General features: G+C 40.8%; 1 protein-coding gene across 1 annotated transcript in view; it reads right to left on the reverse strand.

Moving 5' to 3' along the window:
• Positions 1 to 19,731, reverse strand: part of PELI1 (pellino E3 ubiquitin protein ligase 1) — a 134,407-nt gene that overhangs the window by 92,407 nt on the left and 22,269 nt on the right. The window contains exons 7-8 of the mRNA XM_032497669.1: positions 12,697 to 12,812; positions 5,940 to 6,069 (exon numbers count right to left, since the gene is read on the reverse strand). The gene's annotated coding sequence lies outside the window, so the exon portion shown is untranslated. The remainder of the gene's footprint in view (positions 1 to 5,939; positions 6,070 to 12,696; positions 12,813 to 19,731) is intronic.

Raw genomic sequence — 19,731 nt, forward strand, 5'->3', positions numbered from 1 at the left:
TATCTAGAAGAAGAGAGAAGAATTGTATATAAACCAAGGTGCAAGACAGAATGTGACTGCGCAATTCAGGAAAGCTCTCTTGGAGCCCTAGGCTATGGCTGTGGATGAGCTCCTGGCCAACATTCTGTGCATCTGGGCAACTATCAGCAGGTTTAGAGAAGCTGAAGTAGCAGGCCTGTGCTAGGGTGTTGGTGGTCGCAGTTAGTTGGGAGATTTGGTGGTAAAGGGTTATCAGTTGACTGCAGAAGCAACTACATTCTTCCAACTAGCTTTCTGTGATCGTTGAGGCCAATTTTCAATTTTAGTCTATATATGTGCTCCCTAATTTGGGTGAGGTCCCTCTTCCTACTCACAAATCTGTGCTTGCACATGACCGGTTGTTGTTCTTTTCACGGGGGTAGTTAGGCAACTAAATGATTGCCATGTGCAAATTCAGGGGTTTGGAGACAAACACAACTGTGTTAGTGGTTGTGTAACCCCAAGGTGGAAAAGGAAAATTAATAGGCAACCTGTGAAAATCATTTCTAATGTTTTCCCTTCTGGACTATCAAGAAATAAAATTACACACTTGGATTTTGGAACATGATAGACGGGGTAGACATCTATCTTAAACAAGGAACAGGGCAATTTTCTAAATAGCTGATGATGCCTTGTTATTTGAGTCAGTAGGATCTATATCAACAACGACAACAAAAATAAAACCAAACCATGAGATCCTGAATATTTTGGGGCCATTCCAATCTCAGTTTAAGTGGGTCTAGAAATAAAGCCTAAGCACACCCAGGGTAGGGAGTCTGAAATTCTGCATGGCAGAAATGGCTGAGTGATCACCCCAAATTCATCTTCCTCCCTCCATAATGGAATTGTTGTCAGGAGGTGGGCTGAAGTCCAAAGAAAGAGATGATCCAACAAAGATTCTCATGTTCCTACAACCCTAGAACCACTTGCCCCTGCTTGCCCCCTCTTCCTTGATGGAGCCCCAGAAAGGTGCAAATAGGGTAGATGCAAAGGAACATTTCCACTTCTCGTTTTTGCATCAGGCTGGACCCTTCACGTGGCTGGACTCTTTTGGAAATGCTGGAAGAAAGGGGTAGGGTCATTTTGGAGTTCCAGAGCCCTTGGAGATGGGCATGCTGGTTGGGTGTGAGGGATAGGATGTGGGAAGGGATAGAAAGGAAAGCTTGTGATGGAGCCAAAGTGATCCAAATGCCCAGAGGCTCCAACGACCTAATACCCAGGCACCTTGGGCAGGACACTCTTAACTGTCTTGTTTGACAGGATGTTTAGGCTCCTGAGAAGTGAGTAAAAAAAAAAAATTAATTTTATCAAGAAAAAAACGAAAATATGCTCCAGTAGGTGAAAAAAATTGTTAGGTGTTTTTGTGTATGTGTTTGTGTGTGTGATTCTTATTATCATGACCAGAGGACTTATTTCCACATACAATAAGTTTATGGGGAAAAGACAAAACATAAAAATGATTACTCATAAACTAGAGGAAAAGGTCCTTGGTGATGTCTAAGCTGCAGAGGCAATAGCTTGCAACCATTAAATCTGCCATTTTCCATGCTCTCCCTCGCACCCACCACAGCAGCACGGGATGGGAAGTCTTGTCATACTCCGTGCTATGTACTACCTGGCTCTTTTACAAATCTCACCGGCCCTGTCCCATCATCCTCTGACTGTGGCCTCACTCCAGTGATACTGGTCATTCATTCAACATATTCCATATGACAGATAACTTCCATTTTTACCCTGGCAATAATCTTTTGCTATTTCTTAACTTAGCATCCTCTTGGTGATGTTAATGGATGCACTGTAATCAGAAAAGGTAGATGGTGACCAGGACTGAGCTTTGCTCCTCACTGAATGTGGTACTGTACCACATTACCCTGCCTATTACCAACACTCCCAAACTACACCACCAGCTCCAATTCCAGAATATTCTGGTAGACAAAACTGGCCTTATTATTCCAAAACTAGTCTTAAGTTTCTTCTTTGCTTTATTAAAAAATTAAACTAAAATGTGTGAAAATTGGGAGGTAGGTGTATTGTGTGAGTTGAAGCCTTGGCAGCAGTGTGTAAAATGTGGGAATAGTTGAAACCAAGAGTTAGACTGTGGCATGCTTAGTACTACAGGCTTCAGTGAACAACAGGGATATAAAGTAATTAGGTAATTTTTGCTTCTTCCTTTCACCTGAAAGGAAGTTAGTAAAGAGTAAAGTCCACCTGGTTCATACTAAAAATACATTGAAATGTTCAAAAATACAATAGCAAAAGATTTAAAAAAGCCAAATCTTGGTGTTAACAAAACGTAAGTATTGTGATTCAAACTTTATATTTTGTTGAAAGTGCCTCTACATTTGCATTTCTATTATTTCTAGTCTATTTTCCCAAAAGAGCAAACTGGAGTTAGGGGTGAGGGAACTGGCAGAACAGGAGGCCATAAAAGTGATGGAACGCCCAGAAGGGATATAAGAAACTAAATATTGATCTTTGTTCTTTCAGTGAGAACTCTCAAGTTTCTAGGGATGTCATTACAGCTATGGTGGCATTGGTTAATCTGATCTGCTATTCAGCTGTGGTCTTGCTCAGCACTGAAAGAACACTTTGTTCATGAGCTTCAGCTGACAACCAGAGAGCTTTCTAAAGCAAGGGTTATAGAGAGAACATTCCTTTCCATGTGTTATGTAAGATATTCAAGGTATGCAGGACTCTGAGGCAATAATAAAATTTGCTTTAAAAAATGACACAACCAAAAAAAAAATGACACAACTTATACATTCAAATTAGTCTTTATCCTTCTAAGAGTCATATTGGAAGACATATATACTCATCCTAGCAAAGCACTGCTCAAAGCATTTTGGAAATTTTTGTTTCAGAGTTGCCTTTAAAACCAGGGTTAAGGTTTGTGAACCACTTATGACTAAATATTTAGCATTTTACCTCAATTTTTAGCCATGACACAGAAGACTGATTACTTGTTTTCTTCCCCTTGGATTTAACTTAAATAATTTGGGATATTAAAAAAACTAATTTAATCATTCATCCATTGATTCATTTAATTAATAAATATCCACTTGGTGCCCCTTGTGCCAGGCTATGTATTAGAAGTTGGGGATTCAGTGATGCACAAAACAGAAATAGTCCCTGCTCTGTTGATGCTGATGTTATAATAAGAAAGACAGACCAAAACCACCCCCACAATATCACGGTAACAAAGAAATTTGAAAAATACTTGCCAGTGGGGATAAGTGGTATAAACGAAACAGATAAGAAGCTGAGCTAGAGAAATAATCAGAAGAAACCAGTTTGTTAAATGGGAAAGGTGATATTTAAGCACAAATTCAGCCGTTAAAGATGTCTACTTGCCATCATTAGGAGTATTCAAATAAATAAATTTTAATTTGGAAGATAATTTTGAAGCCTGACTGGACTGGGCAAAGCCTACTTTCCCACAGCAAATTTTCCTTCTGTGGGATATGAAAGGGTGACCCTAATCAGCTAAGTGAGATAGCTGTAGAGAGTGATACCTCAGTTACCACAAATAATCTGTGATAGCAAATAAGCTGTATCTCACTTGGTCGTCCTGACCAATTAGGAACACCCCTTTCTTTTCTTCTTTTGGATGAAACAAACACACCCAATTTTCTCCCCAGGTGGTTGAGCCATCTTAACTATCCCATCTGCAAGGCCCCAGGATCTTTAGTCCTTCATCTACTTAAGGATCTCAGAGCCACCTGGGCAATGTCCTGGAGGTCCCCATCACTGCAGAGACGGCACCACTTTATATTGTGTCCAGTACTTGCAGGCCAGACTGGGAGGCATCAGCATTATGTTTCAGTTCTCAAACTCTTTCTCCAGGATGATGCAGATGATCCTAAGAAAGATTCTAAGGCTGTGCCCTGGCTCCATGAGAAACTGTGCTGAGAACGATTAATGGTGTCTGCTATGGTCTTGGAATGGGGTCACATCATGTCAGTTTGCCAATTATTGGCAATGTTGAGTTTGATCATTAGGTTAAGGTAGTGTTTATCAGGTTTCTCCAATGTACAGGCATCTTTCTCCCTTTGTAACTAAGAAATACTCTGTGCGGTGACATTTGGAGACCATGTTAATTTCCATGTTGAGACCATGCTGTTCTCCAACAACATTTCACTGCCAAATGACTTGCCCAGGTTCATAGCTAGTAAGTCACAGAATTGTGACAGGAACCTGTTTCTCCAACTCCTAGCACCAAGAACTTTCATTCTGCTATGCTGGTTCCATTTATTAGCATGTGAACATTTCAGGTAGGATGTGAAGAAGCCAGGGTTTCTAAAGACTCTAAGAAAATCTAGGTGCCACTTAGACCTTTATAGTTTATTAAATGCATTAAGAAATAAAAGTTTCATTAGAAACTCCTATTTCACAGGAAATAATTAGATTTCCCTTGGTGTGGCCAAGGAAGCAATAAATGGTAACACTGCTAGATATGAATTATTACTATTATTACTCAAAAGAAACAGACAGATATTGTAGCCAATTCTCTTACCCCCCTCCAAATAGTCTTAAACAGGTTTGGATCCTGTTTCCTCTGCCCTTCTTCACTTTGAATACAGTGTAGATTTGTTCAACAGAAGACTGTGTGTTGCGTGTGAGTCCCAATATCTTTCCTTAGAATCATTAACTATAACTCTCAATCAGATGGATTAATGTTCAATTTCATATTTTAAACCACACTGTGGTGGCTTTTATATGAGTCAAATTCCCATTGTTGAGTCTTTCTAAACATCAGAAGCTGTCTCAAAGACTTCCTGCAACAGTGGAGTCCATGGGGTAATCGTATCCGGATAACAGGGTTGAAACATTTCATAATTTAATGAGTTTGTAGATTTCTTATTCCCAGAATTAAAAAAGAACCTCTGTGAATGTCAAATTCGGTAATTATCAAACTGAACAGAATTTGGCTCTATTTAACCAACTGGCACACTCTCTGCAGATAACAACATGGTTTGATATTTATAAAGGGCCCATTTCCCAACCCCCTCCACTCAGACACCAGAAATTCACTACATATAAAACCTTACATAATTCTGTAAAGAAATTCACTTCTCTGTAGCTTTCTTAGTCTCTAAATTAGATATTAAAGAAGCGGTATCATTCTTTTGGTGCAGGCTTTCAGCTTCCCCTGAAATAAAGTGACTAGTTATGGTCCAGCACACAAACTGGCTTGGATTTTATGGAATTAATGAAATAATCATAATCGTAATCATAGAATACAAAGTCCCCTTGGTGTTAGAGTAACAAACAAATTCTGGGGAGAGAGATAAAAGAACAGGATGTAGATTGAGATTATAAGTGGCCTAGGCCTAAAAAGCTTCTGGCATTAGGTACACACATTTAGATTTATTTGAATTAAAAACATAAAAGCATAATTTTTGCCTTTAATTAAAAAATTTTTCCAATAGAACTCTTGTCAAATGCCCAAAGAAATATTAAGCTGAGTAAGAATAATAGCTCACTTTCATATTCCAGGTGTTTTACATGAACATCATTTAACCCTCACAGACAACCCTTTAAGAAGGTATGATGGTTATTTTCCTTCTTTGAAAGATGAAGAAACCAGAGCCCCAAAAGTTTAGGCAACACTGTATAAGACAATCTGGCTCGCAAACCCAAACAAACAGCATAACGCAGACTGAGATCCTGAGGTCCCAGAAATAGGCAATATCACTTCCCAAATTCTGCTGCCTCTCCACAGTGGGGGTAGGGAGATTTATAGTGCTTTCCATAGAAGAACTGTTAAGTGCTTCTCTTGAGTATTATGATTACTTTCCACAGCAATCCTTTCATGCAGCTTATAAACCAAGAGCTGGCGGTCCATCAAATGGGAAAATGACTTGTGTAAGGCACACATTATGCTCCTGGGAGATCCTGGTAGAAAGTGAAGAGGCTCTTACCTTTACTCCTGGGAGTTCACTGATGGCTAGTACTCTTCTCAACTCACCATGAAAGACAAATAGCCTTCTTCCTAGTGGGAGGGTACTCATTCAATGCTTGTTTGGTGTTTCTCCCTAGTGGCCAACATTCCTGGCAGAGAAAATGAAACCAAGATAATAACCATTGTAGAGATTCTGAAATTGCTTCTTATCTGAATCTATACTCTAACCCTTCTTTAGTGCTTTCATAAACCATCTCACACTGAGAGAATTATTTTTTATGACTCATAGATGTATTTCCATTTTTATCCTCTTTACTTTCAAGGAGATCAAAGGATGAAGAAGATTCATCTTCAGAGCTATGTTGGATTTCATTTAACCCTAATGCATAGACTGTGGACTGAAATAAAAAAAGAAATACACTCAGCTTAGTATTATGTATAAAAATTGATTTTATAATTTTTAAAAGCTTTACAAAAATATAATCCAATTATAAAATTCATTCACTTAACAAGCATTTATTGAATTCTTTTCTTAATAGGTGCTAACATACAAAAATAAGTAAACATCACCCCCACCCTCAAGATACTTAGTATATAATATCGTGTGACCATTTATCTGGGCCTGCCTGGGGCAATCTTGGTTTACACTTGTTTCCCCAATGTAATTATAAATAACACCCCCTTTCATTCTCAAAAGTGTCCCAGTTTAGCTGATAAATTATATATGCCCCAGCAATATTTCCCACTAGATGATGTTTTTGAAATACTTGTAATTCTTCAATGTAAATAAAAAGTACAAAACAGTGAAGGTCCAAAAAGTGTAGTGATACTGTGTCTTCAGTTTGGAATCACTCTTCCTGTCACTGTGTGTCCACTAAAGTAAATTCATTGGTAAAGTGTGGCATTTGGTTTTACATTATTTTTTTTTAAATGCAACTACTATTCAATCTCTGTTGGGAGGATGAAATAAATCTGCTGGCAAACTTAAAAAGATGAGAAAATACTGCAGTAAATGGAGATAATAGTGTGCATCATAAACTCAACTCCAGTTTTGTTAGAAGCCAAAGGTGACTAGGACACAGGAGCCCTTGGGGGCCAGGGAAGTGTCAGGTGGAGCAGACAAAACAATGGTTGGAGGCATTTGGGGTCATGAGCCTCTGAACTTAGAATTCAAGGTGGTGTCCACCTTTCCCTCTCTTGGACTCTTTGGTCCCTACCCATTTCTATAGGAACTGAACTCATTGGCTTTTAAAGTCAACTGCAATGTGCTCTTGTAAAAGGTTGGTGTCTGCAGGACTTCTAATCACACATCATTTTGTGTACTGTTGTCTGAATATGTATATGTACGTGTTTTGATATTGAAGACAAGCTATTTTTAGTTTCCTTTTGGGTATGTTTGGAGAAACTCTTAACTGTTGCTATGCTGCTATGGTAACGGTATCCACGAATACTGACATGTTTACAATTGTTTAAAACACTATAAACTTTCCAGGGCAAAGGCAAACAGCTTACTTCCTTCAAAGTTGCTCCCTGGTTTCCTTTTTTATTAGTTTATTTATTACTCTCAGGCCCATGTTGGAATCTGTTTCATCTGCGTCTGCATTAAAGGGCTGGTTTTATTGCTGACGTGTATCATCATTTAATTGATTTCACATTCATAACTGCAGTAGTGCTGAGAACAGATGAACGTTTACCCTGAAGTCAGAAATATTCCTTGGTCTTGCTAGGAACTGAGAATTAAACACCTCCTAGACTCCCAAATGAAAATATGGAATAATAACTTTGGAGGGTATGTAGACTATCAAGAATTTTCAAGTAGGATAGTTATTTAAATGTAACTATTATTATTTGTGTATGCAGAATGAATTTATTCTAATTGCCTGGAAACATGTAAACCCAAAAAGGAGTTTTCTGGCTTATTCCCAGCATGGAGAGAAACAGGTGGCTAAGAATCTACAATTTTTTGGAAAAAGAATCTTAACAAAGCCACATGAATTGAGTTATTAAGAATCATGTTTGTTTGAAGGTACCAGGAAAGAAATTTTTGGCAGGATTGTTGTCTAGGAGTCAAAAAGTATTTTAAAGTGGAATGTGTAATTGTGAATCATACGATGGTGAGGTCCTTATGATGTAAAAGGACACACGCTCCAGCAGAGCATAATATTTTATTGGACTTTAAACCTAGAGTACTTACTCCCTTAAAAACTTCTCTTTTCCAAAATTCAACATCTATTTTGGGTAAGCATATAGTAAAGAAAGTTTTAGCTGTCTACTTTCCTCTCTCTTCTACTAAAATCTTATTTTTTGTCATCTTCCTGAAATGGTCATTTAAAACCACAGATCAAAAAAAACACCCAATGAAAGTCCTATGTGAACAGGAATGATGTGTGGGGAGCTGGGTGACCTGGGCCTCAAATACATGGAGCAATCAGGAAGCCATAGAGCCAATAGTCCCCCCACCCCCACCCCCAGGCCTCTTTCCATTAGTGTTTATGTATTTTCTCTGCTACCACTCATTGGCGGATATTCCATTCTAAGCCTTTCAAAGGACAAGGCCTATGTGATTTTTTTTTTCCTTTCCTTGTGGGAAGGATTCCTCCCAGTCTCTTGGAGCTTAGCAGCAGCTAAGAAATGTGACCCCAAGGTCACATTCAGATTAGAACCCAGTAAAACCTGATGGGTTTGTTACTGCAAGGCTCTAAAGGAAACTCACAGAATGACAGTGGTAGCTGGCGATCCTACCAAGGGTACGGAGGAGAGGGTTTACAGGGGGTCCTAACGGGAAGCAAGCCTGGCTTAGCAGACATCCAAGTCAAGAGGCTGGGAGCTCCTTTCAGCCCCCTGGGGTGGGAACCTGGGAAGAGTGGGTCTCAAGTGGCTCTGACAACCGGGTCCCTCTAGGGTTGCCCTCAGGATCAGGATGAAAAGGGGGAAGCCGGGTGGGAGCAGCAGTGCGGCTTCTCACAGAGCGCTACCCGGGCGGCCGCTAATTGGCTTGCTGCTTTCAGATTTCTCTCAAGAAGCAGATTTCCGTTTCTGTTCTGCGGCCTCTGAGGGGATTTCCCAAGTTAACCTTCTCTAAGCTTTCTTGAGGGACTGTTTTTGAGGGCTGGCGGGGAATTTACCTCTTCTGACCAAACTGTTGGCGGGTGAGATTTATTGCCGATCCTCATCTGGGGGTTTTCTCACAGGCCTCTCGCTACTTCCTGTTTCCCAGGAGCCTCCGCTCTCTGGGAACCGAAGAGCGTTCGAGAGAAAGGGACAAGCAGACTTCAGAAAAAAGGGAGGGGGCTGTATCTGGTACAGTGGTGCTCCTCTCCCCTCCTCCAGTTCTTTGAGAGCTTGTTTGGAGGTTCTAGCAGGGGAGAGCAGCTACTCGTATACGCTTGACGGAGAAGAACGGTCCTCCTCTATCGGGGACCGTTGTCCTCTTGGACCGAGCGCGCAGCTTCGGGAGGGACGCACATGGAGCGGTGAGGGAGGAAGGGGACACCCGCCTAGCCAGCCAGATCGCCTGAATCAACCCTGGCGATCAGTGGGGTGACATTTGTCGCAGCCAGATCGCCCTCACAATCTCCTCCAGTTCTTTGCCATTAGTAATACTGGACTTGAAGATCCGGCCCAGGGACCTTGCTGAGGGCTTCACCTCGATTACACTAAACGTTCCTCAGGAAAGTGGGCTGGACACTGAAATTACAAACCACACTGACCACTGGTTTATTAGAATAGCCCTCCTGAATTTGGGATGGATGGAAACTCCTATGTGAAAAGAAATCGTTAAAAAATGGTAATACTTGATGGTAATACTTTACCACTTCTTGAGCGCTTTCTGTGTGTCATGCATTGGTGCTGGGGGCTTTGCATCCATTTCTCACTCCGTCCTGGCAACAACCCAGGGAAGCAGGCCTTATTAAGACCCATAAACAGAGGAGCAAACCAAGGCTGTGAGAGGTTAGGTAATTTAGCCAAATTTTCCTGGTTGGTATTAAAAGAGCTCCAGTTTTGTGGAATCCCAAAGCCTGCGCTTTATTCATTCAGCTATAAATTTGTCCCAAATTTGGGATTTGTTTCAGAGCTCTTTTAGGTGCTACTACCAGTAAAGTAGTGCAGAGGACACTGAGAAGTAGCAACCCCCCAAAAACCAGGGGTAAAAATATTTTATGGGCAGGGTTGACAGTTGTTAGCTTAGCTCTGTGCACCTGCCAGGCCCTTTTTGCTGTATATTCACTATTTTCATGTCACCTGGAAAGTGATGCCGCTGACCTGAGAGTAGGCATCAATATATAAAAGAAACTCCAATCAAACCAATTAGTCCTTTCTCTTAGAGAAGCCTTCTATCTAACCACTGCTTTTCACCTTGCTACTTTCCCCCTAGCTTTGTACATTTTATCAAGGTTCTTAGAAATAATTCCCCTGAGAACAGGTCCCAGAATATCTCTGACCCTGCTCTGACCTAGGGGAAAATGACATTTTAGAATTTCTCTATCTCCTTCATTCTCAATTACTTTGAAGCCAGATCAGCGTCTGTGTGTGCATGGGTGCGTGCGTGTGTTCTTGTGGTACGAATTTCTTAGTGGGACAGAATGTTAGCCACAGTTGACATTTGCCAAGTTCTCCATGTATTTTCAGTTCCACTAGAGAAGTTACTAGCACAGGAGAGGGTGTTGGGGCAGCACCAGGACTGATGCAGCAGTTCCTAGGAGATTCTAAGAAACGGCATGCACCTGCTGCATTAACGCCCCTTTCCCACCGCACACTTTGCAGCAGTTCCTCCTCTCTAGGCTCTGTCTCGGAGGGCTCCTGACCATACCCTCTTTGGTATCAAAATAGTGAACTCCGAGAGCCACCAACTGTTGAGAGTTTACTAGCTGCTGAGTGATTTACCTGCATTAACTGACTTGATCCTTGCTTATGAAGGTAGACAAAATGATTCCCATTTGTTTGGGTCTGAAGGTAGCCTTATTAAAACAAAACATCCAAATTATAGTCAAAATCAGTCACGGGGATTAGATCTGACTTCTGAGACACCACTCCTCCCATCCCCTCACCTTCCCAACACCATGGTGCCCTCACACTGACTCACACTCCCTTTTCCCCTGTTTTATTGGAAGTAGGCACTGGAAGCAAGATTTTTCCCAAGGTCCTGGGAATAAGGAGCAAAGGGAGCTGAACTCCTGCTTCACGGCGCTATTCCATCACCGGTGAATGGGAGAAACACCCAAGCATCTATCAATTTGAGAAGCCTCCTTCTGCCTCAAGGATCTTTTATAATGGAGATGATTTTATAATCTCTGGAAATGGCCTTGTACAGAAAGTAATATTAATGGTTTATTAAATAACTCCACAGTAAATAACTGTGTTTAGGACATACTTGCCTGCTTGAAAAAAAACAGGGCATTCATTTGGCAATTATTAATTTTTCATGCTAATACATGAAGAAAACACATATGAAAAATGGGGGGCCACAGCCTCATTTCTTTGTACTCTTTTAAGCAAAAGTTTTCTAAAGGGATATCTATACTTGCTGCTTCTAATTTCTCTCTTCTTATCATCTCTTAAAACTCACTTCAAACATGTGTGTCTCCCATGAACGCCTCATTGAAACTACTCTTCCCAGAGACGCCAATGACTACACTTGTCTAAGTCCATCCGTCAGTTCTCAGGCCTCAGCTTAGGTGTGTGTCAGCAGCATTTGACACAGCTGATTCCTCCCTCTTCTCTGGAAGAGTTTCTTCACGTGGCTTCTGGGACACACCCTCTCTTGGGCTTCCTCCTCCTCACTTTCTACCTTCTCAGTCTCCTTTGCTGGTCCCTCCTCTCCTCCCCAACCTCATAACCCTGGAGGGCCCCGGGGCCTTCTTCCTGGGCCTCTTCTCTTCCTTACTCCCTCCCTTGGTGATCTCACCCAATTTCACGGCCTTAAACATGCTGCCAAATGTGTATCTCCAGCTCAGATTCCTCTCCTGAACTCCAGAACTTTATCCAACTGCTGGCTTGACACATCAGACTTAGCAAGTCCAAACTCGAACCCTCATTCTCCCTTCTCAAGCCTGCTCCACCCACCGTCTACACCTCAGTTGATGGCGACTTGATCCTTAATTAGTTCCCACCAAAAACTTCAGCGTCATCCTTGACTCCTCTCCCTTTGTCTCCTTTCTCACATCTAAATCTTGTTGGCTCCTCCTTCAAAATACATGTGGAATCCAAGCACTTTTCACCACCTCCACCTCCACTAGCCTGGTCTGAGCCACCGTCATCTCTCTTGGGTAACTGCCATCACTTCTCAAGCCTCCCTGCTGCTACCCTTGCTCCTTGCTTCTCCTACAGGCCAGTCTCAAGAATTGAGTTAGAGAGATACTTCAAAAATAGAGTCAGACCATGCCACTCCTGCTCAAAAAGCTCACAATGGTGTTCTGTGTCACTCAGAGCAATACAAGTGTCCACAAAGGCCTGTACAACCCCATCACCTCTGTGGCCCCAATTGCTACCAACTTGACCTTCAACCATTCCCCTCCAGCCATGCTGGTGTCCTTGCTGTTCCTCAAACACCCTAGACCTTTGGCCTGGAATGCTTTCCCTGGATAGCCACGTGGCCCACTCCCTCTCCTTCTCATGTTCCCCAGGTTTTCACCTTCTTAAAGGGGCCACTCTGCCACCTGTTTGAACTGAACTGGCCTTCCCTCTCCATACCTAGCACTCTTGATTATCTTACTCTGGCTTAATATTTCCATTTTCCATAACATTTATCCTTCCTAATGTCTATTGACGTTACTTACTTGTTTTGTTTATGGTTCATTCTCCGTTTCCCACCTATAATGTAATCTCCATAAGGACAGGGATCTGTTTATTTTGTTCACGGATGTATTCCGAGCTCCAGATCAGTGTCAGCCACCTGGCAGGAAATCAGCAAATATGTTTGAATGAATGAAAATTCAGATCTTCAGACACAGAAATGACAGAAATGAAAAAAGTCTGCAAAGATCATATCTGTGTTGATTCGGTGATTTTAAAAGGGATTTTTATCTCTTGCTTCCTGATGACAGAAATGAGCATACAACTTCATAAATTCACATGTTAAAAGCACCCACAACAGTTTGTTCACTTCAACTGTTGGTTTTGAAGAACTTGATAAAACATCTTGTCCTTCAATACCCCCTTTTTTTTTTTTGGTAAACCTCCTTTTAAATACTCAAATAACCTGGCTATTTCTGCTGGACAGAAAGGCATTTAGCTGAAGGATAGAATTTATCAGATCTCACGGTCAAAACAACACCTCAGTATTTATTCTCTGTTGTCTTTGAAGGATAATATTCACGGTTCCCATCTGGACGGGACTCATAGTGCTCACAGTACTGTGAGGAGCCTTGAATTCATGTGACCTGTTTTCTCCGCTGAAAGTGGGAGGGATTCTGACAGCAAGTCGGTTTGTGGGTGAAAGCATTGACACCATTGGTCCAGGTCTGACGGCCGCCACAGCTGTTACATGTTTATAATAATACTTCCTTTTTGAGACATTTCAAGAAGTACTTTTCTCAGTAGTATGAGGTAGACTACATGTACTAATGACAGAATTTCTGAGGTTGCTGGTAAGTGTTTCCTGGTAAGCCTAACCACAGCATGATGGGTGCTTAGTAAATGATAACATGGTTGGTACAGAGGTTAAAATAGGGTCACTCATCTCAATGTTCTTCTCTACAGATGGCCTAAAACAGTAAAAGCTATTTTATTCTCTAGTTTTCACCTATGCCTTTTTCTTTACTCCAGGGAAGCCTTAAGTGGATTTGCTATAACTGTGTTATCCATGTGATAGATAGAATCTGTTATTATGATTAAATAATTGATTTAATTTTTAAAAAGCAACTGTTATTTATAGTGGCAGTTCTATTACTTAAAGGAACTTTGGATAGATCAAAATTTATCACTCAATTTTTAACACTAGGGCTTGATATTACTGTTGTATTTTTTATTAAAAGCGTTAGAGGAATATAAAATAATTACAGGAATATGATAACACTGTAGGAAGTTTGGACAATAAAAAAAATTACCTGTAACCCCATCTAACTGTTAGGATCAGTTGCGAACCAACAGAATAATCAGTCCAATGTTGGTTATATTTAATCAAGTCTTAGATCCCCTGAAAATCCACTTATTAATTCATTCATTTGGCAGTAATTTTTTAAGCACCTGTCTATACCAGGCCCTGTGCTACACTGAGGGTATTTTGTTGGTTCACAGGAAGAGGCCAAAGTCCCAGCACTTGGCAACCATCAGCTGTTTTGTGACTTCCTTTTCTGCCCAGAAATCTAGAAGTACCATACTGGGGGATGACAGTCCAGCGGTGACATGGTCACTCTTCTGCCTTGCTTAAAGACAGTGGCACTAATTCCTTTGCTTCTCTACTCTGTCTGCAGATTACCTGGGTCTGGATTGTCCTTAAATCTCTGAGACAGGCTGAACGCTAAAAAATGGGTTGATAGTCCTAAAATAAAATTGTGAATCAGGTTTGGAGTCTGATGTAAAAGCCTAAGAGACACAGGTTTGTTGCTAATTTAGATGACAAATGTCATCAAAAATGGAAACCAAAAAGGTTAGGTAATTTCTAAATTAAACACTCTTTCTTAGAATAATTACCATGTTACAGCATCTATGTACTTTAGTAGAAACTGAATAACACTTTATTGCTCAGAATAGTGTTCTATTCTTGTCACCAAATAATAGTTGAGTACATGCACTTGTACTCCCTGACTGTGGGAAGGGTGTTGACCTGATTGCTGGCACACCCTCTGCAGCAAAGCTTGGTTTCAGTGGAATTTTTCAGGTACTAAAAAAATCCCCTTTTTCTATGGCCCATTCATTCACAGGCAAGAGACCTGAACTTCCTTATTTATTTATTTATTTTTCTAAATCTAAATGGACTGAGTCAGACTTATATAGTCACCATTAAGAACAGACCCTGGCAGCATGGAGAATATGATTTGAATCTCTTTTCCATAGGAAACTGGCTATGGAAAGGGTAGGCCCTTCGATCATAATTTGAAAGGCAAGTTACAAATCCTCTGGTGAAACTTTCTCAAGCTATGACTGCAGCAAGAAGAACCAGGAATGCTTTTTTTTAAGATGAGGAAATACAGCTGGTCATTTTGGACATTTCCATCTTGATAGCTTAGCCAGTGGAAGAAGGTTCCTGGGCTTAAATAATAGCTCTTCAGCACTTCGTGTTTCTGAGTCTGAATTTAAGGCATGCACATCCTTAACAACAGTTACAGAATTCCACAGAATTTTGTCTAAAATGACATGAACTGGTTGTCAGTATCTAGGAGACAGTTCTTCACTAGGACACAGCATTGCCTTTATTCAAAGGCCATACATGCACAAGCAAACAATAGCTGTATTTTGTATATTTTTCTGCTACTTTAATGCATTCAAATTTCAATTACGGGAGTACAAGACATGAGTTGTATTATTAACCTCCCCTTTATGTTTCTTAATGAGGATTATTATTTTTTTCTTTCTGAGTTAAAAAGAAACCCTTTTAGCTTAAAGGCCTGTGTATTATAAAAATGAATAATCACTATACAGAGACTACGATCACTCTGCTTTTTCTCCCTTAATATGTGCTCTCCTTTCTTCCACAGTAATAGAGCCCCTGATTTTTAAGCTAGGCATGTAGCTGTCCAGTAAGAAAAAAGGCTGTTTCCCAGCTTCCCTTGCAAAGGACTGGGTGGAAGTTTTATATGGCAACTTCTAGAACATTCCTTAAGTGACAGTTGGTGTGTACCTCTTGCCCCTTCTTTGTCCCTTCCTCCATCCTGCTGCTACAATTCTGGACATGCTAGCAGGGGTTCTAACTGACATCTTGGACCATGAAGACAAGGGCAACATAGTAGATGGGTGGGCAGAAATGGCATACCAGCTTGCCTACCCTTGGAGTTTTATATGAAAGAAAGATAAACTCCCCTGTCTGAATGCATGCTCTTTTGGGTCTATGTTTCTCAAAATGAAAAATAATCCTCATATATGCATTTATAATGGAAAATGTTGGACTATTTAATCTGACATGGAGAAATAAACATACTGTAGCAGACACCTATTCGCTCACCTGCCCAACACCATTTCCCAGAACTGACTCTCTCTCTGCCACCATCCACTTGGTTACAGTGGGAGTTTCTAAGCTCAAGAACATGACCTCACCTTTGATTGAAGGATAAGCCCCTGACCCCACCTGGGCCCATCAAAATCTTTCCTCAGGAACTTGAAAATAAAAAGGAGAAACAGAGATTAGCCTCTTTGAATTGTCAGACTGTAGTAGTAAACACAGGAGCTACTGGAAGCTTTGTTTTCCACCATGTGTTGGGAGAAGTAGAAGAAAACAAGCTGTGAGGAGAAAGAACAATGAATCAGAGACAAAGAGAGAAGCAGAGATTTAGGGATGGAGGCAGAGATGTCTAGGTTCCCCTCTGATGCCTGGTTGTCTCAGCACTGTTGGTTGCTTACTTAACATCCACTCTCCACTTCCTCCTTTGTAAGCAACGCTGATGCTCTGGATGCCCCGTCCTTAGAGGGGGCTGCAGATTGGCTAAGGCAATGTGTATGTGGCAATCCCCTGTCAACTGTATTGACCCAGTGATGGGCATGCATCTTAAATTGGCTCAATCTGATTGAAAATTTATATCCCGATGTCTAGCAGGGAGGCTACTCTTTCTCCTGCTGGACATGAACAAGGAGGTCTTTGTCACGACTTTGCCATTGTAGATCTAAAGCAGCCTTAAGAAATATGCATATGAATGGTTCTGAATATATTCCAGCAAAACAGGTGACCAACCTGTGGGCTGTCACTTGCCAATCCCTGTTATAAGCCAACATGAGTCAGAGTTTTCTGTCCCTTGTTGCCCAAACTACCATATATGACACACAGGCCCTAGTCCATTTCTGAGGGCCAGCTGCATTTTGCCCTGGGAGTCTATGAGGAACTCAAGTGTCCAGAGCAGAAGGCTGAAATACTTAACAAAGGGTACAGCATAAACACCACCCAACCATAAATACATAGGATGGTTATCTTGGGGTGAGTTGGCTGAAACTCTCATTATCCTTCTATTAAGTCCTCTTTGTTACTTAAGCCAGCCAGAATTTGTTTCTGTTATTTCTAAATAAAAGTATTTTCACCATTCTTTTTAGATTTTCATTTTGGGTTACTGCTTTAATCATTTTACTCTTTTTGTTGTTGTTGTTAAGATACTGATCAGTTTTATATTATTTCTTCTTTTTGGTTCTTCATTTCTTAAATTCAGTATTTCAGTGCCAAAATTATAATACTGATCCTTTTAAAAAATTGGGTAGACAAAAACTTTCCCTGATAATGAGCTCTTTTTGGAATTCCTGCAGGCCTTATGATCAATAACACACAATCTAGCACTTGCCACAGGAGGTATGACTATAAAATAATGAAAAGATTTTTGCACACATGCCACTGCTCAGACAGCCAATGTATTTTTTTAAATGCAGTTGCAACTAAAAGTTATATTCCAATAATGTGGCCATTTCTCAAAGTATCTTCAGAATTCCTCCAGTCTCCCCACCTTATTTTAGTATCTGATGTTGATGGAGATCTATCACACTGTCACCCGGCTTGGCTCTGAATGAATTCCTGCCATTTGCAAAAAAAAATAGATACATCTGAAATATTTGCAATCATCGAGTATTTTCTTTTTCCCCTCCCTTTCTCACATATATATTATGTGAGAAGCTATGCCTAATATGCACCTTTAACTCTTCTACCTGCTGGTGAGATAAAGTTCCTATTATCAATGTGTTCATAGTTTGAAAGGGGAGAAAGTAAATAAATAAGTTATCATGTAACCCAAATTTGTGCAGGCTTCACCAGTCCCTGAGTACAAATATGGTCTTCCTAAGACAAATAACCCAAATTTCACAAGCTCTGCCCTACTTACCTACGTGGGAACGCAGCCTCCTGCCAGGCTGTTGACATGGGCTCCCACACTAACCACATATACGTTTCCATTTCAGGTCTCCCCTGCTGATCTCTGCTGCTTTCAAGCCCCAAGGATGACAGGTTTTTGGGGTTGTTTTTGTTTTGTTTTGTTTTTTGACTTCCAAAACTTTCTTTAACGATGGAAGAAAACAATACTATATTATAGTAGTTTAAGACTTTTCACATTGTTTTCAAGAAATTCTAGAAAACAATTTTACAGGGAATAAATATAGTAGGCAGCCTGACTAGAAGCCAGCATCTCTGGAACAGTTCAGAGCAGAAAATTGTTACTGTTTTCCAGGCTGCCCTGCAGCAAAAAGGAAGAGGCAAATTTAACCCAGTCAGCAAACGTAGAGCTAAAAGACAGGAGAGTGATTGAGGCCATATTTTCTTCTCAAGCTCAGTCACTTGCCCCTCCTTTTTTGGGGTAGATTTTAAAAGAACATGAATTTCTACAGATGGTGCCTCTTGGTCATCACATAGCAGCAGTGAGCTCCAAGAAGGCAAAGTCTTTGTCCATTTTCTTCAGTGTTGTCTTCTTTGGGCCCAGAACAGTGCCAGACACTTACTAGCAGCTCAAGACATATGTGAACAATAGAATGAATGAAAGAATGAATGATGCCAATATTAAGTTTGCCCTTCAGTCCACATCTCACTGTGACCCAGCAGTCTTCTGCTCAGAAATGGGAAGAATGCCACTTGCCTCACTGGTGCTACATTTTGTTTTCTGGGTCCTAATGCCCTTCCTCTTCCAAAGTCCTTGGTGATCACAGCCTTTTTCAAATTCTCTCTCAGCTCCTTTCTCTAAGAACTTAGGCCTGGTCCTGGGGTCATTGGTGAGAAACCGACATACTTGAACCCCAACTATGGCCCAGGCTCAAACTTAATTTCCTGACTTAATTATAATACGGAGTGATAAGAATTACACTTAGATGCACATATAAGGACATAGCAAAGGAGACAAGAAAGTGAAGACAGCAGGAAATCAGAGGGAGGGGGACAGACGGTGTAGATAGATGGTGAATAAAACTGCCTGCGTCATAGTCCTGCCTGTATGTGCCCTGAACATTTTGTCTTCATAACCTGATTGTAACTTCCTCTTCCTTGTTTTATAATTTCCTCTTTCCAAATATGCAATAGGTGCTAGTTAAGTATTCGTTGACTGGCTGACAAAGAGAATTAAGACCTTAGTGGAGCCCCATTGCTTTTCCCCTAATATCTGCTTTTCCATATTTATTGCTCTCTGGTCACACTGGTCTATGAGATACTGAATAATGAGAACTCAATAAACCCTCATTTGTTCAAATCAAAGACTACTTAGGGACTGTACACAATGTATCAAGTATTGTGCTGGGTGGAAAGCCACCAAGATAATAAGGCGTAGCTCTAAAGAAGCATGCAGTGGAGCAGTGGAGATAAAGCAGGGCAAATAACTCTAATGTAAGGTAGAAAGAGTTCCATGGTGTACTAGGAGATCACATCATTGGCTGCGAGAACACAGAGGAAGCAAACAGAACTCTAATTTGTAAGCTCTGAGAAGGTTACACAGAGGAACTCTGTGAAGAATAAGCAGGATTTTTAACCAGTGGAGGTGGGTGGGGGAAGCAGGCAGGCAGTGGGAACTCTATGAACAAATACATGGAGGTAAAATTCAATCTACAGAGAACATATACCACAGATGTTTCCAGTATTTTCCCTCATTCGTTATCAGTTGTTTATCAGTCTCTAAAAACATCACCAGTAGAATAGCAGTAGGGCACATTTTTTTCGAGTTTGCATTGAAGGAGAGGGTTTCAATGAACAATGCTGCTGGCAGTATTTT

The sequence above is a fragment of the Camelus ferus genome, chromosome 15 (assembly GCF_009834535.1).
Source record: "Camelus ferus isolate YT-003-E chromosome 15, BCGSAC_Cfer_1.0, whole genome shotgun sequence".
In the NCBI taxonomy this organism is placed as follows: Eukaryota; Metazoa; Chordata; class Mammalia; order Artiodactyla; family Camelidae; genus Camelus; species Camelus ferus.